This window comes from Diadema antillarum, unplaced genomic scaffold (assembly GCF_040938485.1).
Source record: "Diadema antillarum isolate AM-2024a unplaced genomic scaffold, OU_Dant_1.0 scf00000123, whole genome shotgun sequence".
NCBI lineage: Eukaryota > Metazoa > Echinodermata > Echinoidea > Diadematoida > Diadematidae > Diadema > Diadema antillarum.
Genome location: NW_027271012.1, coordinates 840,873 through 866,408, shown reverse-complemented (window position 1 = coordinate 866,408; position 25,536 = coordinate 840,873). Strand labels below are relative to the sequence as shown.

At 37.4% G+C, this 25,536-nt stretch overlaps 1 protein-coding gene across 1 annotated transcript in view; it reads right to left on the bottom strand.

Annotated features, from left to right (window-relative positions):
• LOC139720219 (polypeptide N-acetylgalactosaminyltransferase 13-like) overlaps window positions 1–24,588 on the bottom strand; it is an 83,825-nt gene extending 59,237 nt beyond the window's left edge. Inside the window, exon 1 of the mRNA XM_071631585.1 lies at window positions 24,073–24,588. The gene's annotated coding sequence lies outside the window, so the exon portion shown is untranslated. The remainder of the gene's footprint in view (window positions 1–24,072) is intronic.
• Between the last annotated feature and the right edge of the window lie 948 nt (window positions 24,589–25,536).

Sequence of the window (25,536 nt, the reverse complement as noted above, 5' to 3'; positions counted from 1 at the left end):
TGCATTTGATTGGCTGAGACCAAATTTCTTAGACAAATTTGTGGGACAAAACGCTTCATGAAATGCCCCCCCCCCCCCTCCGAATCAACAATAATTTTATCAAGAGGGCACCGTTTCATGAAAGTTGGCAGCCCTGACAAGTTGACAGTCTCTGACAATTTCAGTAATTTTTTTTTTTTGGTATAGTAATTGTCAGAGACTGACAACTTCTGACAACCGTGCCCAGGTTCGTTAGGGTGATAATTAACCTTGCAGTGAAAGGCATGTATTTCAGGCGTGGATGATTTACATAACAAAGCCTACAATACAAAAAAAAAATCAAAATAAAATGCACGAATGAGACAAATCAATAATTGGAAATATAGTCTATGAACTCCGCTACGGAGAAGTTTTATTTTGTGGGCTCCTATGTGGAGGCTATTTGATATTCGCGACATTACGATACAAAAGAAGTGAAGCAAATTAGAAGTGACATTCTATTTGCGCATGTTCCCAATTTCAGTCAACTTTTTTTTTTATTGCAAAGAAAAGAAAAAAGTACTATATAGGTACAGTCAATGAACTTTTACTCATTACCTTGAAGCACACCTTACGAGCTTTCGAGCTTTGAAAAAAGCTATCCTCCAATTATTTCAGTAATACCTTTTCAAGGACTTGGGCCCTTCATGACACTGTATATCGGCGATTTGTTATACCTCATCCAAGTCGCATCAACGCAGCCACACGTGTAGGAATCGCGGGGAAAGTTGCCGTACAGTACAGCTGAGCCGAATCGATAGCCACAAGTACAACAGTCAACGACCGACTGAGCCATGGGATGAATGGCCAGATTGAAAATATAAGCCAAGTATATATTTATGGGGAACATGACGTCTCAATTGCCCTTATTGCCGTTGTTTCATTTCATCGTCGTATCAGTTGAACTTTCACTTCCGTTCTACTTTTGATAAGCACACTGCTTATTGATCACGGTATGCACCTGTATGTCCATGTTATGTTATGAGTACGATTAGATAGATGTCTCTGATTTTGTAATTTTTCATGATTAAAGTGTTGTCAATCTATTACGGGGTTGTTTTTTTTCGCAAGTGATAATAAAATCAGTGATGGTAATTCTACAGTTGCAAGAATTATTGTTTTCATTTTAACGAATTTTATGTTCTTGTCCTAAATCTTTGCTTCAAAAAAACAACATTAAACTTGTCTCATGGTCAAAGCTTTTGCTATTAAACTGCCTTTCTTGTAAACTACAAAATGAGGAAATCGTTCCTCTCATTCGTATTTATGTTTCATTCGAGCCGACATTAAAATATACATATATATATTTTGACGTCGGATGTCCATCACTTTATATGGCTGATATCTCACTTTCATCTCAAATCTTTAATTTCTTGTTGAAATAGTACAGACCTCTGATATGAATAGTGCGAGAATTGTGCCTAGATTTTTTTTTGCCTATTTGAGCAACGAGAGTGCACCTGTAGGGCATGCTTCTTCGTTCGTATAAAGGTTTGCCATAATTTGCAACATCCATGAAATGAACCCGCGTTGAACAACAATTAATTAATTAATCTGATCATTGTCCATTTCTGGCCGCCGTTTGGGTTGTTGCAATTACTGGAAATGGATATCGCAGCAGAGCTTTACATGGCACTGCATGGTATTTAGGTCTCTGCTGTTGATATCCTTGCACTTTCCCATCTCAGCTGTGTGTGTGTGTGTGTGTGTGTGTGTGTGTGTGTGTGTGTGTGTGTGTGTGTGTGTGTGTGTGTGTGTATCTACGGCTTTTTATCTCTCTCTATCTCTCTCTCTCTCTCTCTCTCTATCTGTCTGTTTATCTATCTGTCTATTTATCTGTCTCTTTCATACCATCCCCTACCCTATCTCTATTTTTATCAGCTGTTTATTTCTACATATTTTTGCTGTACTACAGTGAATCAACAACAATAGCAAATGTCCATCACATATCCACACAGTCGCAGAAACTGAGCAAATATAGGACTCTCGACAGCGATGCTCTTATACACCCGTGAGTGGTATCTAGATTTTTACATTGGCGCGTATAAGGGAGAAACAGGGGACAGGTTTCCATGGTTACCACATCCCCGTGGTTTAGTAACAGTATTTTTCTGTTACAGTGTGTACTACTTTATTGCTATATCGTTTCGGAAGTTGAATGATGATAATTCTTTTTCATTAGAGCGGTGTGTCGTTCTTGTGCAGTTATTGTTTCGGTTGAGAATTTTGAACAGTCTTTTTATAATTCCTGAACAGAGGACTGATCTTTAAATTAGCAGCCAGTTTTTGAAAATTAATGTTCCAATTTCTCTCTCGTATTAGCAAATTTTCGTAGATTGCTTTTTGTGTTTATATAGACTTAATGGATTAAACCGGTTCTGCCTATTATTTCTCCAATAACAGATTTGAATGGAAATTTAGAGGTTCCAACTAAATGACAAAGTAATAATTTCTGATGAACAAACAAAAAGTCCCTCAGGACTAGATGAGCTCATTAATTGCGTCTAGTTCTTCTGGCTGAGTGCGCGTGAAAAAAAAAAAATGCCAGTCGCACAGACAGAGTATAGGCTGGGCACTTAACGCCCTAATGAGATACGTTGTCACCGTCAATTACCAATCACTCTCAATTTTTTGGTAGATTAAACATGTTAGAGGGACGAGCAACCTTTGGTGATAATCCAAAATCATCATCAAATTTCATCCGATTTCTGACAGAAGTATAATTCATGGTCAGGTAAATTTTATGCAAATTTGTTTCTACGAACTTATCCACATTCTCTGGAACAGTCTACGGTGCAGATAAAACAAATCTAAATCGAAGTACTAAAAATGGAAGAAGTTATAACATGAGCAGTAGATAAGCCACAATGAAATGGTGTGAGGTTTATAGGAAATATTCGAGGGACAATTAATACACTAAGCAAAAAAAAAAAGAAAAAGAAAAAAAAGAAACTAAACACTTTTCCCAGTGCATATTTTTCATAGAAGATTTTGATAAATATCTGTTGTGTCATATACCATATTAAAGGTTATTTCATTGGTTATCGACCTGGTAGGTTAACACAAAGAAACTTTTACGCATGAGTGAACATATTCGCTTTTGTCCTCCAAGACACAAAAGTGAAAATTGCAAAATTTTACATGTAGTGATTCATTTTGCAAATGCCCTTCAAGATAGCAATGGTAACAAAAGACACATTCCACACAATGAGAAACATGAATGAATAGCAAAAAAGTAAGATTTTGTTTCCTTGTATCTCTTTATTTCCTCAAACAAGAACAAAGTAGCAAAGTAGGAAATTAAAGACGGAAATAAGAATTTTCTTTCAGGTTAAATTCAAATCTAAAAGAGAGTAAGATGCAACAGTGGTTAAATGGACTTTTTTGTTTCATTCTTTTAATTAAGCGATTTAAGAATCATGAGACAAATAACATTTCAAATTTCTACCATTTTTGTTAATATTGTCTCTTTTCTATAATGTCATTTGAATTTGGATTTGACAGAAGGTTCTTTATTTTCTCCATTATTTTTTGCCTTTTTATCTTTGGGGGCTGCAAAGACATTGTAGAGATCAATGGGTAAATATCCATATTAATTTATGTTTCTTATTGTGTTGGATTTGTCTTCTCTTCTCGTTGTTATAATGGAAGAGCAGATACGCATGAATGAGAAATTGTCCATTTTTGCAACTTTTACTTTTGTGCCTTGAAAGAGAAAAACGAATGTGTTCACTCATGCATAAAACTTCCATTTTTACCGACCTACCAAGTTGATAGCCAACGAAATTGCCTTTAACTTGGTATACAAAACATTGATATTTAGCCTAATAATCTATGAGAAGTATGAGCTTGAAAAAGTGTTTACTTTCTTTTCTTTTCTTTTCTTTTTTTTTTTGCTGAGTGTATAACTTTCAAGAATATTGAACGCAGAACAAGTATGGTTTGGCCCACGATTTAAAAAAAAAAACAAACTACAAAATAAAAATATCTCTTAGGTTCTACCAATTATTGTCGTCGATGTTATAGGATGTTTATGAATAATAATGGCGAACAAAAAACAAAACAAAACATGTTGTAGTCCGGACTAAGTGATTACACCGTCAAGATAATAATGTTCACAAATCGAGTATTGTTATATCAACTAACAGACACTAGGGTATCGAGCGCCCCCATTGTTTCGCACAAACAACATATGAAGAGAAATTTCTGCTATAAAATCGGTCAATTAATAGTGCTTGAAGTTCAAGCTTTGGCTTGGATCACGCAGCCGTTAACGCCCTTGCTGTTGTATTTACAAAACAAATAATGAACTGGTTTTTTTTAAACGTCTCTGAATAAACCTGACAGTTTATTCAATCAATAAGAAGGTTCGTGAAGGTACTCAAAATCATGGATATCAATAAAGAGCTTTTCTATTTAATTTGCTCCCTGGAAAATGCATTTCAATATTTAAAACCCAGTTATGCATGCATTCATTATAAGTATGTCGAGCAAGTTTCTGCCAGTTAGGAACAACCTTCCACGGTTTACCTGAGGTACTTATATAGGGTATCCAAAAGATTATAAAATGAAGTTGAGTAATGGCAACACACCAGTACAGCACATTGTTAAGAGCGATATTCTAACCCCCTCCCCTTCACCCATGGGGTCTACATCAGGTGAGAATCACTATTCTCAATGGCCACATTTTATTCGCATAGTACAGCTCCACGAATTTTGATTATAACAGTGTATGAGTTGCCCCACCGAGGTGTCCGTGTATCCTTCCCCCCAGAGCTCCAGGGGAGAGAAAATGGTCGTTAACCAGGTACTGCGGCTCTCTCTGGTACCAAAACCCGATATGTGATGTATTATAAAGAGGAAGTCCCTGTATTCACCCAAATAGAGTTTGATAGAACTGTCCTCTGATCAAAGGCAATGGGAAATCAATTCGAAATCCTGCTTCACAAGCCAAATAGGGGACAAAGAATCCAGAATACAGCGGCAAGGCTGGTTGCAGGTGCTATCTTAAGAGACCCAATTACATCTAGCTTAAAAAAACTTCACTGAATATAATACCATGACAAATACTATATTACTATTTTGATTATTAAATCGTTATTCTTATCTTAATTATTACCACAACTATCATCATGATAAACATTATTGTTATTACTATTACAATTATTTTCATTATCATCAGCACCTCCGAATATTCTACATATCGAAAAATATTACAATTGTAGAAAAGGTATATCTTAAAATGATGTGTATTATTTTTTTTTCGTTTTATGATATTCTTTATTTGAATTTCATTCGATATCAGGTCCATGTTAACAATGAAATTAATATAAACACAAATAAGCAGCTGTATTCTTCTTTCTTGTGTTGCTAAATCATTTTTTTTTCAACATACAGTACGATATATTTTGAGTTGGTGGTTTTTTTTTTCGAATCATACCATGTATAAGAAAAATGACATAAAATTGTGCATGACTCTCAGAACAAGCTATCTTGATCAACTTAATCAAGCCAATCCATATCTGCCTCATTACACAAAAACTTGAATGAATACACTGTAAAAACATCGGTGTTAGATTTAACACCATGGGTGTTAAATCTATCACCGATCAAACTTCAATAGAGGACCACACCCACAGGTGTAGAAAATGCACTGCGACGGTGTTGAAAAGTGTTCACCTGACACTTCGTGGTGTTAATTTGACACTGTACCTGGTGTTATTTTGACACTGTACTGGTGTTAATTCAAAAAATGACACCACATGGTGTTGATTTGATATTTGTTGGTGTTAATATCAATGGCTTAACACCCGTCCAGCTTCAATAAGAGACCACACCAGCTGGTGTTACTGTGATGTAAATTTATTTTCACATTTTTTCAAAAATCTAGTATTTTAATGTAAAATTCTTGATCGTCTTGTTTAAATTAAAAATCAACAAGAAGTGCAGTTACTAAGAAACTCTTCAAAAAACAGTTTTATATTTGGAAATGACATCCGGATATGTTAATTTAACACCATAAATGAGCATCGAAAATTTAACACCAGCTCGGTGTTCACTATTTAACACCGGACTTTTTGCAGTGTATAACTAGGTTATCTGATGATTACTCCATCTGATGAATCATGGCTTATTTGCATAGGAAAACTTTAGTATTTGTCTACATCTATTATCTGTAACAGCATGCTATTAACATAATTAAAGGCAATCAATTAAATTTGCTTATTATCAATGTATACGTTTCCCTAATTTCAAGCACTGTTTAGGAAACACAATTATGATTAATTTGATATAGGTAGAGATATAATGATCTCCAGTAGCATGTTTTCAGCGAAGTGTTCCACGAAAGCAAAAATCTGATCCTATTATTGAAGCCGTAATAAATGGCAGGTATTGGGGAACATTGTCTTTCATTTCAATGACTCCATTAAATCACCGATGTGAATTCCGTTTGACCCTATTAGCACAATATGAAAAGGGAGCGAATGTATGAGTAAGTAAAATCACTGAAAATGGAATGAAACCAGCGTTTAAAGGTCCTGTTTATCTTTGGGAGCAGTGATTTAACAAATGTTCAAGACATCACTTTTGGTGCATATGTGTAGGTCAGTTGTATCACAAAACATCCTACCATATACAATTTTTGCAATAAATCTTAAAATATAAGGAGATATCACTGTTTTTCTCATTAAACCATAACTATAGACGGTTTAATCTGCACAGAAACATAGTTATTATAACTATTGTTTACATTTTGTATATTTAACAGTACTTAACATCGATTATACTGGTTCAAATTTTCACATTGGTTGTTTCTATAACTCACATCTTAGAATTATTTTGAAGCACTAATGCTGGGTTTTTGTTTCTTCTGCAAATGGTAAATCATGCCTTTAAGCACCCTAGGTCCCTTTCTATCGTAAGTTCACAAATAAAAGATCATGAGATTACGGTGCAAAACCAGCCAGCGCGCTTTAAGGCCTGTCAATGCCCTAGACCAAAGTCCAATGCGATATCATCTTTAACCCTTACTGTGCCAATAGGGAATGAGTGAAATGAGCACAAACTTCATACAAAAACTTATGGACAGGTAATAATGTGGCATGCAGGGGGTTAAATTGATATCGACCTTTTTATACAGAGTCAAAATCAAAGAAGAAATATGGTACATGTTTCCTTAAGATCGTACATTAAAAAAAGTCATTTGATTTCAGAATTTCATTCGTTTGCGTGAAGCAGTACTATTGGTCTCAAATCAAATGTGGTAATGACATCACGTCAGTTTCATTACAGGTGTATACTGCCAACAAAGAATAATCAAAGGGCCATGTCTTGTTTGATATTGTTTTAACAACTGTAAACCCAACATCTTACAGTGCCTTACATATCAGTATGGCTACATTACTAACACACATCACTTATTTATCATAATAAAGGACACAGTATCTTCGAAGAGATTTTATTTCTTAAAAAGAAAGTTAGCAATTTTTGTTTTGTTTTGTTTTGTTTTGTTTTGTTTTGTTTTGTTTTTTTTTTTGACATCATCATGCACCTCCTCCAGTTTATACATAATCATATGATAATTACCGATATCACTGTCCTGGTAAAAATGTATGAAACTTTAAGTTTCTACAACTTTCTCATCAGAAGTCAGATTCACGTAAAACTGTCACTCCCCCTTCGTTTAAGTCTAATCGTCGTGTTAAAATCAACTTAACCCTTTGCGGGCTTTGGGTGTCGGATGGCACAGAACACCCCATAGAGTTGAAGACACTGTCCAAAGACCCTGGTACAGATAGGATTAAACATAGCACGGACTTGCACTTTTAATCTTTCTTTGATGGCAGCTTGACGTGTGGAAAGGAAGCATTGACGAGGAGAACCACTTACGTGAGGCCGTCAGTTTTTCCTTCGAGTCACATTTAAGGGGGATAGCAATATAGTCTGGGCAGGAATCAGGGCTCGAGCGTTCGTCCGGCCCGACTTCCGTTCAATTCGCGTCGGTATACTGGTCTGCACTATGTTCAAGTCTAACATGCCTAGAATAACCTCGTTTTCAGCGCTATGCTTGAATGGAAAACTGGGTCCCTTCTTTGTAAATCAGCTTGGATCGCCTGGAATAAGGTTTCGGCTCTCTGCCAAAAATATCGCCTTCATCTTCGTTTCGTCTCCTCCATCTACTGCACCTCCTAATCCTACCTCACATCTTTAAATCCCCAAATTCCACCCCTACTCCTTCATCGTCATCTTCTTCTTCTTCTTCTTCTTCTTCTTCTTCATCATCATCATCATCATCATCATCGTCATCATCATTATCATCATCATCTTCATCATCATCATCATCAACAACAACAACAACAACATCATCATCATCATCATCATCATCATCATCTTTTCATCCTAATGGGAGTCCTGCAGTATATGATACAACAAATCAGGTTCTGGACTCAAACACAGGAGATCCTGAATCTCGCCCGATGAGAACATCTTTGAATGAGATGTATTTACCTATACTCTGTCCTTCTCTCACCAAGGTGTAGAAATGGGTACCGGACAATGCACTAAACTAAACGCAGACTCCTCTTCGGGAGCGGTGACTCTATATAAGGTCATACTCTGTATGGGTATAGGGCAATGCTGTAATTATTGTGTTCCTTTTTATCATTACTATGATTAATGTTTTCATTGATCACCATTACTGTCTTTGACTATGGTTATAATCATCATTATCACAATTTCTATCGTCGTTAGCAGCAGCAGCATCACTGCTATCGAGGCTACTCCATGAATGAACTCCATTTCTCTTTTCATCCCTTATATCATACAGAAGATGGAATTATGAGACAAGGAATTCCAAATGGCACAAGTTGCTAGTCAAATCAGTGGATTCCCTTTTAAAGTGAAATTTCCGGAGAAAACAAGAAATCTGTTGCTTAGTCACTGTAACAGATTTGTTCATATATCTCTTGAGACTTTAAGCCGTATTTCAGTGTGAATTACCATCATTCGATTCCATGACAACGTCGATCGGAGCAAAAGAAGCAATGGGAAAGTGTCAAATCTATCATATACTACGACTTCCCATCCCAACACGAATGAACTCGTTTGGAGTCTTGATATAATTCAGCAGAAGTGAGACATTGAGCGTAAGATTTTTATTCTCGTAAAAAAAAATATTAGCATAATTTCTTTCGGTCACATACAACATAATGACTTATTACATATGTATACAAGTACAGTATAATCGTACTGGGTTGTCGCAATGAAAGAAAACCTTAGGGGAAGTTCTTCAACATCGATGACAACTTTACGGGGATGATTGAATTCAGAGCTATCCCATTTTGTAAATTTTTTTCTTGTTGCTAACTTTTTGAGTGTGTCCCTTGCAAGTGACCTAAACGCTCACATGAAGAAAGAGCTCAATGACTTTGTTTTTATTTTTACAAAGTAACGTTGAATATAGAGTGTATAAACCAACGCGTAAAAATTTCCTGGGATCTCTCACACGAATGCGCGAATGGTCTGATCTTCTCAAGAACATGTAGTAGGGTTTGGGTTTGTTTATCCTTTAGGAACTAAAGGGCTTTTCACACTTGTAAATTTTTGCTTAGCCCCGGACCAACGGTGGGGCTAAGGGGGGGCCTTAGCCCCACCGTTGGTACGGGACTATCCTTAGCCCACTTTCTGTTTACACTCGTTTTTGCCAAAGTGGGCTAGCCCCACCGATAGTACGGTACTATCTGGCCCTGCAAAATAGCAGGGGTTAGCACCGCAATTGCGGTGCTAGCACCGCAATTGCGGTGCCAAGCAAGTAAGTGTAAACAGAACGAAAAAATAATCCTGGGCTAAGCGACGGAGACGAAGTTCGACCCTCACTGACCAATCAGAAACGAGGTAATCAAGTGCTGCCGGTGCGTGCGTGTACGTGTACAGTACACAGCATGATTATGAATATTCATGTGGTTTGGAAAGTCCGGGGCTAAGAAATACGAGTGTAAAAAGGTCAGATTTCTCCTTAGCCCCGGACAAGAGATAGTACGGGACTAATTGGCGTGTGTAAAAAGCTGAAAAAATTGGTATGGGACTAACGATAGTCCTGGGTCAGAGAAAGTCCGGGGTTAAGAAACACAAGTGTAAAAAGCCCTTAACTGTAAATTCTTCTCTGAAATTTCGAGTGAAAACACTCCACTGCGTCGGCAGAAATGTGAGAATCTTGTTTGCTTAGTGTACATCGTTGCTAGCCTGAATAGAATCGACTTGCTTTATCGGTTGGTGCTGATCGCGACTTGGTAAGTGAACCCTATTGTCACACGTAAAGCTTTTGCGTGGTGCATGGCGGACACCCCCGGGGTTGGAGTCGGGAGAAAACCTCAACAATAATACCTTTCCGCAAGTCTGATGCACAAACACGGAAAAATCTCCGGATATTTCCTCGTATCTATAAGATCCGACCGGGGTAACTCAGGAAACTGGGCCTACAGAAAAACAAACGAATCCCAAGACCCCATTCGGGCTTGAAAAAATAGACTAAATAAAACAAAACTTCAAAAACAGTGACGGTGTGAGAAACGAACGTGGCACAAAAAAAAAAAAAAAAGCATAGAAATGTTATTGTGGATCGCTTAGGCGATGTTTGTCGCATGCTTGAGTCATTATACAGAACGTGAGGGTATAAACCATGAAACATACAGCTAAAAGTGTAACAAGCCAAAGAGAAGTATCATACAACAACACTAAAAATGAAAGGAATGGAAACGACGAACCCATGTCAAAGTATAAGAACCGGTCTAACCCAACTTTCGATGTTAATGTCAATTTCACCATGACAACTGTTGTTACTTCCTGTATCGCAAACTCCGCTTGTTAAAGGTCCAGTTTACCTTTGGGAGCAGTGATTCTAAAAATGTTCAAGGTATCACATTTGATGCATATGTGTAGGTCTGTTGTATCACAAAACATCCTATTATATAAAATTTTCGCAATAAAGCCTAAAATATAAGGAGATATCAGTATTTTTCTGAATAAACCATAACTGTAGACGGTTTATTCTGGAAGCATTCTTATCATAACTATTGTTAACATTTTGTGTATTTAACAATACTTAACATTGATTATACGGATTCAAATCTTTACATTGGTTGTTTCTATCCCTAACTCACATTCTAGAACTATTTTAAAGCATTAATGCTGGGTTTTTGTTTCATCTGCAAATGGTAAATTATGCCTTTAAGTTGATATCTACCAGGAAGGAGTATTCGTATCTCAAGGCACTCATCTGCATGTCATTTTTATCTGAAAGTGTTGAAACGATTACATTCTTTAGGTTTTATTTTTCTTCTTCTTCAATCTCAGTCTCTTTCTTTTTCTTCAGTGTTTTCTATTTCTTTTACCTTTTTGTTTATATTCTATTACTTTGTCTTTTCTATATGTTTTCCTTCTGTTGATTTCCCTTCATAGCGTATATTTCGATTGGCACTAAACTTGTGGTCAAGCAGGTCATAATTCTTAGAAATAAAGGCGACAGTGATCAATGTATCTATACCACAGCGGTAATTGAACGCTGTCAAGACGGTCAATGGCACAATGACCGTATCACAGAGTTACAGCTTCAACACATTCTAGAGTGAATGCACATGAATGCACACACGAGGAAAACTTCGGTCATCAAACTTTTATCCACTCTCATGTACAAATGGTAGGGTTGTTTGTTGAATCAGTATTAGACCTTTGATTATTCAACTATTCCACCCTGGCTTATCATACCAAGGAGTTTGCAACTCCTTTAGATCATAATTCCGGAGGTTTTGTGTTTCGTCGACAAGGGACACTCGTCATGCGTCTTCGGTAGATGACACTTTCGTAATGCTTTTCGCCCAAAGCATCGTGGAAGAAAAGAAAAACGAGAGGAGCGTAACGAAAAGGACACTTTGGGAGCCATATACTTCTGCATCCCCCCTGAGGAGACGTACTCGTGTAGTGTTTCCCAAGATGATACATCAACGGATTAGCTGAACTGATGTCCATCGGCAACCTTATACTCAGGAATAGACGCTAGACTTCTATTCACTCTCCTCCCATACTGAAATATGAACCCTGACAAAATAGCATCTAGAGGAGTACTCGAATAAAATCTTTGAAAGTGCAGTGTCGTGGGATAGAGACGTCAGCCCACGCAACGCGAGATGAATCGTGTGAGGGTCTTGTTTGTCTTGTCAATCGGGCACAAGTCGCTCCAAGTGATATCACATTTGTGTCACTTTCGGGTGTTGACAAGATGCCTGGACGCCGGGCGAAATTAGCCATCTCTCGCACAGAGCAGTAGAGCAAGAGAAGGAGAAACTAAAGCAAGAACGACCAATTCGTAGACCGGGGACTCAATGCATTGTTGTTTCGAGAGAATATAAATGTTTATATTTCTTTTCTTCTTTTTAAATCTCTACGTATGTTGTATGTTTGCAACTCTATAGGTGTGTGTATGTATTGTATGTATGATGTGTGAACCTCTCTGAAAACCAGCTTTTGGTCGACGAGGGTGTTCCAACCCATGAGTGAAAAATAAAAATTGAAGAAAGTAACTGCATTGAAGAAAATGATTTATAGGTAGAATTATATTTGAAAGAGAAAGAGACTGGTAAATTGATTGCAGTGGATGAAAAAGAACAATGAAGAAGAGGAGGATACATTTTTTTTAGAACGAAACGATGTCCTAAAGCAAGGAGTGGAGGAGTAGGGAAAGGATCGAGGACAGAGATAGAGAAGGTACAGAACCTCGCTGTTAAACACAATACAAGTACATTGTACGTCCTTCAACTGGTGACTCATGACATTTGCTCCTGCAACAATTGCTCCCTTCTTATTTTTCTCCAAGGACTTAGGGATAGTGTGATAAGGTTTCAGATTGAGTTTGATGTGAAGATTAGGATTAGGGTTGGGGTTGTGATAGGGTTTTAGATTTAGTTTGACGCGAGGATTAGGATTATAGGGTTAGGGTTATGACTGTGAGTAGAATTCATATTTGGCTTAGCGTGCAGATATTCCATGGGAGCATTTGCAGCAGGAACAAATGTCGTGGAACCCCTTCAACTAGAGCTTGCATTTGATTAAGACCGTCATCTACCAGTGAGTAAAACGGTCTGTTGAACTGGTGTCACCAATGTGGTCAATTGTTCATTTTCTACAAGAAATTTCTGCCCCTCTTCTCCTTCATTTCTTCTTCATACATGGTGTATGAGTATTTGTCTCGTTAACCCATTAAATCCTAGATACCACATTTTGGAGGTTGGTATCGTATCTTTTATTACAATTTCTATTATTCCTTGTTAGTATTTCGGTAGAATAAGAGCTTTGAATATACTTTGACACCTATTTTGTTCGCACACATTGTTCATCAATTTTGGTTGCGAAATTATCTAAAGCGTCTAAATTGCTGAATATATAAATAACCATTAAATTGGCAACATTTTTAGAAAACTAACACTTCTTTAATTTCTTTGTTTTTAATCTTTTATCATGTGCAAATTTAATCAATTTAACCAGTCCTATCCAACCTTTTCTCCTGTGTGAAATACGTTACAAAATGAAGAGTTACCAATTTCAGGACATGATGAGTCAAAGCGTGATCTAGACACTCGTTTCTTGACGACATACTTTTAATGGTTTAGATTTTTAGAAATGTAATTTCAGGTGAGTACTTTTTTCTTTTTCTTCTTCTCTAGTGCATTTTCAAAGCAAACTGGACAGGATGTCTGACAAAATTTGCCAGTCCTCTCTGGCTCACTAGCAGTGGGAACCCCAATCTACCACTCTCACCAGCAATGAAGGAATCAGGGTACAAATATCTTTCCCTATGACATTTCCATGTGGCATGGCCAGAGCTCCCACTGACTTGGAGACGAACTACAAGTATCTGAAGAAAATCTGAAAATCTCTTCCAGGCATGCCGGGCTAAAGGTGAGCGAGTGTAAGCCAGAGGTTGCCCCGATGCCAACCGATAGCATCTTTCTGTTATCTAAGTTAAAGGCGCTGGTCAGATCTCGATCTTTGCCATCGAATTTGAATTTCCCAAGAAGCACAAAGCTTTGCATGCGTTTAGATAATATGTCACCGCTTCTACTAGGTATGTGACTGGTCTTACCATCAAGCACACAAAAAATATAAGACACTCGAGCAGAGAAATGAACATTGTTGCAATGAACAAATGTACATCATCCAAATATCTCTTAATCTGCATGACTTTTTAATAGATCTTATCTATTGAATGCTTTGAACTTCTTCAATGTTCTTCGGTGATGATCTATATTGCATCGTGGCATTCCGGTCAATCATTACATTAATCCGCACGACATTTAATAGCATTGTTCTTCTACTCGTGAGTCAATCTCGTATCTGCATTTATTAACTTATTCATTTATTTACTTAAGGGGCATATGCATAGACAGTGATTGAGGAAGAGGAATTTGCTGGAGCTTATTCTCAGTGAAACCGAAATACACAAAGAAATTTCAATGTATGATTTATTGCATTCTAGATGTCGAGTAAAATCTTCATCGCCGACTCAGTTCTTTCTTTATGATGGGACACACCGAGTTGAATACTATCAAATTTCTCTCACGTCACGACATGATAAGAACGGGACGATAACAGGAATGTCTGCTTGTTGCTGTCAATGATAAGGTGTGGCGGTGAATCCGGGTCATCGTTAGAGAGGGACCTGCCGACATCCTCTAACAGCACGCGTCTACCAGCGGACCGCATCTCCCTCGGAAGCAAGGTACTGGAAGTAGTGTTGACGTATACTCGAAGAGGAAACCAAGTGAAGTTTGTATTCTCGTCTTTAGTGAATATCAATATGTGACTTTCAGTTTAAATTGTCTGCATGAAGTACAGAATGCGGATTTCAAAAGAACAGTTAGATACGCAGGTGGTAGGTATTAGGCCTTTACAGTGCACTTCTGTTATAACGAACACGGTTATAAGGAAACTCTCGTTACAACGAATTAAAAAGTCACGTACCAAAATTATCACCTATATCTCTTATAACATTCTTCACTGTTCGATACTATTCACTATACCAAAATTTCTATATAGCGAAAGAAAATGGGCGGTCCCGAGAACTCCGTTCTAATTTGAGTCGCCGGTATTTCTCATACTGAATTCATAGCAATAATTATGTCTTTACATCTCGTGATAACTCGCCGGTTAACATACGGCAATCCCCCCTCCGTAATCTACCTTAACTTTGTCATGTTTGTCAAAGAGCAGGGCTTATTGGTTTGTATAGCAAATGAAATCATTTTGAAGTTCATTCGGTCTGTTTGGTTTGAAAAGCGCTTGCTTATGACGATGGTCTCCTGAATTTCTGCACGGCAAGAATTGCCTAATTTGTCTTTGAGCAAGAGATATACAGTAACTTATGTTTGCATAAAGGTATGCACAAAATAGTTTATTTTCACTTTGAATTGTATCACTGAAATTTGAATATTTGAATTAATCGTTTATTTGCTTTAATTGTCAGAATCAATTTATATTGTGCTCAATTTGTTTGTTCAATTGACTTCGTACTTCATTTATGTATGAAAAAGAAATTCAGAAATAAAATCAGAATCAGAATCAAAAATCAAAAAGGTATAAGATATTAAAGTTTCCCAATTTATATATTGAATAATGATTTGATCATAGTTATTCAATTCAAATAAGAAGGTTTGATGATGTCATGACATATTTTTCTCTTTCTTACGTTAAAAATCTTCTCTTCGATTTGATTTTGACATTAATTCAAGAAGGAAAAAACAGTTGTATTTTTATCCTGCCCTATATACCTTCACCCTTTAACATCGATTCTAGACCTATTACAATTTCAGGAATGATGACTTTGAAATGGGTTTGTAACAGCTACATTATTGACAAAATACAAGGTTGTTTTTCATGCACTTACCATTGGAGCATTATGATGTGTTGATAGCATCGCCTTTTCTTATTATATGATCGTATCACTGTTTTGCGAAAACAGGTGATACGTTGACTTCCATGATGTTGAAATCTTATAACCGTATCAGGGCGATTAACCCCCCCGCCCCAGGCAATGACCTCCCGGATATGTATACTGGTTAGTGATAAGGTTAGAGTAAAGATTAGGGTTAAGGTTAGGTTTAGGGTATAGAGTATTGGTTTGAGTTAGAATTAGGTTCAGGATTGGGATTAGGGTTAAGGGCTTTTTACACTTGCAAATTTTTGCTTAGTCCCGTACCAACGGTGTGGCGGGGGGGGGGGGGGGGGGGGGCTTAGCCCCACCGTTGGTACCGGACTTTCCTTAGCCCACTTTCTGTTTACACTTGTTTTTGCGAAAGTGGGCTAGCCCCACCGATAATCCCGTACTATCTGGCCCTGCAAAATAGCAGGGTTAGCAGCGCAATTGCGGTGCTAACCCCGCAACTGCGGTGCCAAACAAGCGAGTGTAAACAGAACGAAAAAATAATCCGGGGCTAAGCGACGGAGACGAAGTCCGACCCCCCATTGACCAATCAGAAACGAGGTAATCAAGTGCTGCCGATGCGTGCGTGTACTTGTACAGTGCACAGCATAATCATGAATATTCATGTGTTTGGAAAGTACGGGGCTAAGAAATACGAGTGTAAAAAGGTCGGTTTTCTCCTTAGCCCAGGACAAGAGCTTAGTACGGGATTTATTGGCGAGTGTAAAAACCTGAAAAATTGGTACGGGACTAACGATAGTCCTGGGTCAGAGAAAGTACGGGGTTAAGAAACACAAGTGTAAAAAGGGCTTTAGAGTCAGGGAAGGGGTCCGGGGTATTTGCCCAGGGGGTAACTGCCCTATATACCTCTTATAACACGTAAACGTGATGAAATGTTTGATTGCGTTAATTAAAGTTGATATAACATCGGGTAATTTTTTCCCCTTTAAGTTAGAATGTAAAATTTTACTTTTTCCCAGCCACAAGCCATAGTTCTCACAGAAGTCTTATGTGAACAGAGAACTTTAAAAAAAAAAAGTAAGATAAGCATTCCCACCTGTAAAACACATGTGGCAGTTTGCTCATGTTCTAAACATTCAGAACTTTCCCGATGCCCTTTGACATCACGGCCCATGCAGTAGTTTGATTATACTTAAAGGAACTTTGTATTGATTCATAATACACTGATCATTACTTTAGTGGCCAAAAGAATACCTACACACTTGTCATTATAATAACGTTTCTTCTGTTTTATTTTTCAGATTGCTTGGATGCGTACGCCCACTAAAAAAAAAGAAGGAAAGAAAGAAAGAAAGAAAACTCCAAGCCAAGATTCAGCCGGTAACATTATCTATCAGTCATTGCTGAAATATTACTTATGATTATGCTTAACAAAAGACATTGGAGTGTATACCTTCCCCTATACCGAGCATAACTTACATGTTTCCCTGCATTAAAAAAAAAATCATATTGGCAGAATCTTTGTTTGCAGGGGTTTTTTGTGAGCGTCTGTTTTGTTCTTTTTGTGAGTGTGTGGGCGTATCCAAGTAAACTAAAGAAAAATAGTGGGAATACCAGTATAAAATATATGGCACGCATTTAGATATTCATTTTGACCATAATATATAAGTGATGTTGAGGGTATCAGGAATCAACACAAGTCGACATTCATTGCATTACATAGTCCCTTTAAAGTTGTCAGACGTTAAACCTTCGAGATATTAGATGGCGTATCCCAGTTATTACGCCAGACTCCCCGTTGTGTATAGCTACTGTCAGACTGATTCTGGTGAAGATCGCTATTACGAGTCCAATTACTGGGACTCAAATCTGTTCATTCATAGCTGGTGGCCGTTAGGTGAGAGTTCTAAGGGACTTGCAACAAAATATAACTTGAGTTTTGAAGTATGGCGATATTTTGCAGGTTTAACTATTGAAAGAATATTACAGTTAACCATTATAAAAAGCGATACAAACCGCATGATGTTGCCGTTTATTTGAATAGCATGAAATTCCAAACTGGGTGACGACAAATCGTCTTGACGTCATCTTAAGGTCACAGCTAACGGTGCCTTTCTCTAGCTCTCAAAAATTTCTCTCAGCTTTGTCGACGTCACGGAATCTCAGAACTGAATATTTAGCATCACATGATTCGACCCATATCACCTCATACAATGTTTAGGTCAGGCGTTGTGTCTAATCACAAAGTCGCATGATGAAGAAAACCACGTGACATCGTATAAGATATTTTACTGCCGTTCACACACACACACACACACACACACACACATACACACGCATACACACACACACTCATAAACACACACAAAAAATACATGAACACCACAACATCTCAGTCGCATACAAAATTATTATATACATAAACATCACTACAGCTCAGTCAAAATCGGCAGCGATTTTTATCAAGCATTCATGACTTTAAACACGTCTAAATCGATGAAATCGGAAGATTAGCAGATTTTTTTTTCTCCCTATGTGTTATGCTGATTAAAGTTGAGATCCAACGTGATTACGTGCTCATCCGAAAGTAATGACAAAATACTCTCACGTTCGCTCTCGTGCCAGTTGGCTTGGTGCGTTGAGGAACGTGAGAACATGCACATCTCACTGAGGGGTATAGGCAGCGTTGCTGGTACAAGTTGGTTTTTTTCCCCCAAATTTTTTCAATCGCTGTCGAAACTGAATGACAAAATTTGCTTGAATGACTCAACTCCAAATGTTATGCAAGCCATATCAATTTTTCTATTTGACCTCCCCCCCCCCCCACCCGCCATAAAAAAAGGCGCGTTTTACCTCTGTCTTCGCAGGAGACAGCACAACATTTCCGTCTCTCTAGGCAATATAAATCAATCCATCAAAGGTATATAGGATACAACCCAATTGTGATAAATTCCCAATTGTCTGACTGCATTTATGAACAAGATATAACGCGGTTTTAAAGTGCGCCATCGGGGCATCTCCGCCCATCTCACTCCCTCTCCCTACCTCTCTCCTCTTTCCCTCTCTATAATCTATTTATCTATTTCTTTCTCTCTCCTCCCCTTTCTACTCTCTGTTTTTCTCCCTCTCTGTTTCTTTCTGGCTGTCTGTTTCTTCTCTCTATTTGTTGATCTTTGCTAAATCATCCGTGCAGTGCCGTGTGACATCTAAGACAGCCAATATGTTCATCCATATCAAGAATGTATTGACGAACGACAACAAATCGACCTCGGCAGCGTATATGCACTTTGTTTCATTCAACAGAGGACATTGACCGACATGGGAAATAAATGTATCTAAACTCTCCTTTCGTTTCTCTCGCTTCCCTCTCTACCTCGACACGTCATTCCGAATCCCTAAACCAAACAAACCGAGAAAAAATAACAACAACTGCCACTTTTGCAGCTGCATCTTTACAGACGTTTTTCTCAATATGTACCCACGTTTGAAAAAAAAGATCAGTACTGAGCTGTCTTGTCATACATTGTATAAACAAGTGTCTCGGATGTTGTGTAGGATTTTTTACGAATTGAAAAAATATGGTTATCTGTGCCTCAAAGAATGTGAACATTATATTCTGTGATTGACTTGATTTACACTACCTACTTTTTTCCTAGACAGTTACGAATAATTAACCAAAATGATTATGATAAACGATGAACTAGCATGGTAATTAATGCTTCTCCATAGATGTCTAAATAGGCCTATTGACAGCATGTTATTCTCATGTTATTCTAATTCTATTTTGTATTTCTCAGTCTAATAATATTGAAAGTAGATATAATCCCAGTCAGAAGAATCTGACAAGCTTTGAGATCACAGATATTGAAAGTTGACACACCATCTATTCACGTTATCATCATAATAACTACAACTATGCGTCTACTCTTTCTTACGCAAAACAACTATGACGCTCGGGTCGAACTTGTTACAAAGGTCTTGGTGATATTCGTTATTCCGAAGGCTCGTTATTCCGAAAGTTCGTTACTCCGAAACACACAGATTTCCTATACAAAGAAGACCGTTAATTCAAAAAATGAAAAGGGGATCGTTAATTCGAACATTGTGGCGTTATTCCATAGGTTCCTTAATCCGAAAATTTAAGAGTGTTTGTTATTCCGAAGGTTCGTTAATCCAAAAATGAAAAAGGGTTCGTTAATCCGAAAATGAAATAAGGTTCGTTAATCTGAAGGTTCATTAATCCGAAAATGAAATAAGGTTCGTAATTATTCCGAGGGTTTGTTCATCCGAAAATGAAACAAGATTCTTTAATAGGAAAACGAAGTACGGTTCGTTCATCCCAAAATTGAAATAAGGCTCGTTACTTAAAAATTTGATAATCTATAATGGCGATGAACAGTTCATCTTGATGATAATGTTGAAGAGGGGAAGGGTGGCATACAGATAAGGAGGAGAAATGCTTTTTTTTTAAATATCAACAACACAATTATCAATCATGATTGTATTTCAGGTCGTCAGTAAGTCTATTGTGTGTATTTGTTTTTGTTTATATACATATTAGTGTGGGTGTTTGAGTGTGTTCGATCAATTTTCGTTGAGTAATATCCTACCATTTTTTCTCTTTTTTTAACTGCAACACCGTATTTACCACTACATGAAGTTTATTTCGTTTTCAGATTAACGAACCTTCGAAATAACGACCCTTTTTTTCATTTTCGGATAAACTAACGTTTGGAACAACTATCCTTATTTCATTTTCGGATCAACGGACCTTCGGAATAACGAACTTTATTTTATTTTCGGAATTACGAACCTTCGGAATAACGATCCTTCGGAATAACGAAGCTTATCTTATTTTCGGATTAACGAACCTTCGGAATAAAGAATTGTAATCGAAGGGTCTTTAGACCAAAGCCATGGATCTTAACGTGAATGTCCATATTGAAAGTATATAGCTCATAATTGCATCAGTAACATAATATTCACCTCTGTACTTGCACGCCTGATAAGTATAAACACATATCTTTTAATCGGGTAAAAATATATGAGATACATATTATGGTACATCCGAAGCTGCCTTGTCATAGAAATGCTGCTCACTACAGAAATACTAATATTTTGTGAATATACTTCCCATTCTGCGTTGAGCGAATCTATCAATTATTCTTCATTATACACACGATACTGGAGTTACCAGTTAATTTCTGGTTTTGTGATATTATGGTAATGGGAAATACAGCAATTACTTCCACGAGGACCTGGATAATGTAAAAATTGACGCAGTGACTACGAACTTCATTTTCTTCTCATCTTGCTCTGTAATATATTCTTGTCGAGAGTTCGCAGATATCTTTGCTGAGTGAAGTCACAAGGCAAATTGTAATCAAGGTACTCTTCAGAGTTAAAAGTAGGAGTCCATTGATACAACGTATTACGTATACGCTCCTTTGTTCCACCTGTATGTTTATCAATATACATATTACGTATCTGATTTAGATATATAGACAGCGGTATATAAATATCTGTATGTAAATAAGTGATTATATAGGTATACATACACAATTCATGTATAGATAGAGATAGATGAAAACTGAGATAACGGCACTTCTGCGAGAGAGACAGAGAGAAGGTAAAAGAGAGAGCCGGAGAGATAGAATATATAGAGGGAGGGAGAGAGGGGGAATGTAATCAAATGTGATACTAAGTACAGTACTCGGATTTGTCTCTGGCCAAGCACGAATAGGCCTGTGTTTAACAACAACAACAACAACAACAACAAATCAATCAGGCTGTGCTATAGCTTGTCCATTGCCACGTGCACCATTAGTCTTAACATTGTCCGCTAAATGACACAATCCCACGGTCGCATTCATTATTGGTAGCACGAAATTAAAGCCGCGCGGACGACGAGCTCAAGGTGTTACCCGCTAAGCCACCCCAGAGTCATCAGGATGAGCTCGGCATCGGGCGATATAGGAAGTAGAAATAAATCCTTTTATACCGATTTGCCTTGACATCAACATGGCAATAACGTTCTCTCCACCAAACCATCAAACGCAGCCACACGCGGTACTATCTACTATCATCAGGCGTGTTGTTACACCAGGGACGTGGGAGAGTGACCTCTCTTCCACCTCACAGGTTGGACAAACCCTGCACAAGTCAAACTTTAAAAACGCTTAAACGCCTCAGTCTTCGAAATTCAAACAGTTAAAAACGAAATCCCCATAAACGTTGTATACTTTGCTTTCGTTTAACTATTCACCATTACCAATAAGGGGATGGGGTGGGGGTTCAACATACGTGACTTGGTACGTGGCAGAGACCAAGTGAAAGCTGAGATGTTGTATTCTGTAGTTATGAAAATATTATCGATTTATACGACATTCCTTTTCAAATTGAAATTCCTCTTTCAATTTGTTTGGTTGTCTGGTAGTTTATGGCGTTTGGGCGACTACTGTTGAGACTTCCTGAATGCTACATAGTATAGTATAATAGTCTCCAGTATCTTTAAAGAGAGAGGTAGGCCTACGCATGTGATGATATAATGTGGATTTACTAGGGTTGTTGGTTGTGGGGTTTTTTTCAACGGTATATTGTCAAGTAATAATTTTGACAATATTTGACATATGACAATATAAACGAATCGTCTTTACACTTAAACCTGATCATGATGAATATTCTTTGTGCAAGTCCGAAGGTATGAACTTGAAGTACGAAATAATGGTGATGAAGTTTCAATTTCCTTGGCAATTTTATAATTTTTCACTCTTGCATCCGACTGTAATGTCAGATAGGCCTTGAATAGTACAAGACGCTCATAATTTTTTTTTAAATCATTTCATAAAAAAAGGAAAAAATAAACAAAGAACACCATTGAAAAAAGTCTTAATACTCCCTATTTGAGTTAGAATTGCAATGAAGTATTTGAAGTGCCTGTGCCTGTCGAATATCAATGATCTTGATGCCTAATCGAGAAATAATTTCATTAAATGACATGAATATACTATCTATTTTGTTTCTCTTCAAAGTGAAATGACGCTCCATATTCAAGGTGACTTCAATGAATAAATTAAAAAGCAAAATGGGAGAAATTTGATTAAACCTCGTGACTTGGGAGTCGTCATTGTTCAGTTAACGACGAGGAAGTACCACTAAGCTTTAGTGGTATCTAAAGACGATTTTTTTTTCTTGATTTCATAAAAAAGGAGATTATTTAAAGTATGCAGTGGGAAACTTGAGAGGTATAATGGCCTCATCAATCCAGCTCATCCCCATCGTGTGTTTAGGGCTAACGTTATTCAATTTAAAATTCCAGATTTGATATTTATAATAATATGTTCATATTTCATGTTCAATAACTTCTACTTGTTTATATCGACTTGAACGTCATTGTCATGCGTTTTATATCAGTCTTGCTGAAAGCAAAAGTGAAACGAGGCTATTGCCTATAAGAGGAAAATGCCCAACACAGGCTCCGCCTTGAAAAGAATAAAAATAAATGAAAATAACAAAACTGTTGCGGACAGGTTTTGATTTTTTTTTCTCTGTTTGGTTGCGAGACCAAAGAATAACTTGAGACAACACTTGCCAACTGTAAAATTTGGCGAGGGTATGTTGGTTGGTACTGATTAAGAAGAAGAGGAGAGAGAGAGAGAGAGATGTTGAATGAAAGCAATCATTCATGAAGAGGTTATCTTGAACAGAATATTTCATATTCAAGGAATGTGAACTTGTGAAAATGTACAACGTAGGGGATGAGGCACTGTATTTGCCCCCACCCCCTTGTTTCCTGAGTATACGGCCTTGGTTATTAAGTAATGTGAGGCTAGCTAAAATACACATTGTTGACTGACTTGTTTTGTTGATTGACAATCTTTGATTTGTTAGGCGTAGTAAAATATGATATGCAGAAGAAGAAAGTTATTTACTGCCAGAACTCTTACGCCATACTAGACCCATGTATTTATTACCTTTGGATATGAATTTATGTATATCGAGGGGTATTATGTTGTCGTCAAGCTGTTTCACATGCAGCCCGCCAGTGAATTATTTTTGCAATACGTTGCCTCTTGAGCTGATACGTGATCATTGTGAGATATTTAAAGTACATTACCACTTACCTTCACCACATGAGATGATGTATCCAAAGTCCTTTCCGTGGCCGGAGAAAGTGACCAAATTTTAAAGAAAATGCGATACTGATTTCTTTCCTTTGCCCTGGAACAATATTAAATCCAACGGAAAGAAGAGTGCCTCGGCAAAATGTCCTGGGTTCACACTGTATTCCGACAAGATCCTATCGAAGCCGATCGTTGGTGAGCCGTGTTCCTCATCAGACCCAGACAAGTCGATCTGGTATCTGCCAATATGTCTTAGGATTCCGAAAGTCGAACACTTTCCGTACTTGCAGGTCCCTCCTGACCATGCCACTCACCCACTGCGAGCAGACGATGCGAAGATACGACCTCTAGCGAATTTGCCACCAACCGCGAAGCGACCAGGAAGAGCCCCTGTACGCGCGTTGGAATTTATAGACGATGAGCGAACCGGCAGCGAGCAGACGATACCATCTTATGGATTTCGCGGGGAAAGTGAAATTTTTGCTTTACCCTGCAATCATTCGTGCCGTGTTCCGTGCGCCGCGGAGCAATTCTCTCATCACAAGTCAAGTGCAGTCCCATGCCCTTGACGCTCCACTGCTCGACCTAATGCGGGCGCTTTTGTCATCGCTCAAGCACTCGAAGAGGCAAAGGAACTTGGTGTATAATAAAGAGTATGCTTTTCATTACGTTACTCATATAGGGGCCTAGATCACACATACATAATATATCATAAGGCTGTCACGAAATGTGTTGATAGATAAAACAGTTTTATTTGTGTTTTTTTTTTAATATTTTATATATATTTGTATATCTTTTAATATGAAACAAACTAGGATAATACGTTATAAAGGAAGTAGAGGTTAGGTGAGGGAAACACAGGCTATGTACATATGTATTTGCATATTCATGGGTGCATTCTGTGGAAAACGGGTATTTTCTGTTTTATTTCAGCTTCAGACTTGTGGAAAGAATCGTAAAGAGGAATGTCTCCGTCCTTTGAATGAGTACATTCTTTTGATTATCTTACGATTAACTTATGATTAGCTGGGTCTTGGGGAATTCTTGATCCAATAATGATATGATATGATATGATATGATATGATATGATATGATATGATATAATATGATATGATATGATATGATATGACATGACATGCTATGATGATATCATATCATATGATATCATATGATATGATATGATATCATATCATATCATATCATATCATATCATATCATATCATATCATATCATATCATATCATATCATATCATATCATAACATATCATATCATACCATAAAATAAAAAGTAATATAATATAATATGAAATACTAATCAGTTTGTAAATGATAATGATATAAATCATATTTGGTAAGTATGCGTTGTGCAAAGTGTGCGTTTTCCCCATACATAATAATTTTCATCTTTTTTGACGACCAGTTGACATTTAGTTTTTCTGAAGGGGGCTTTATACTTTTCATGGG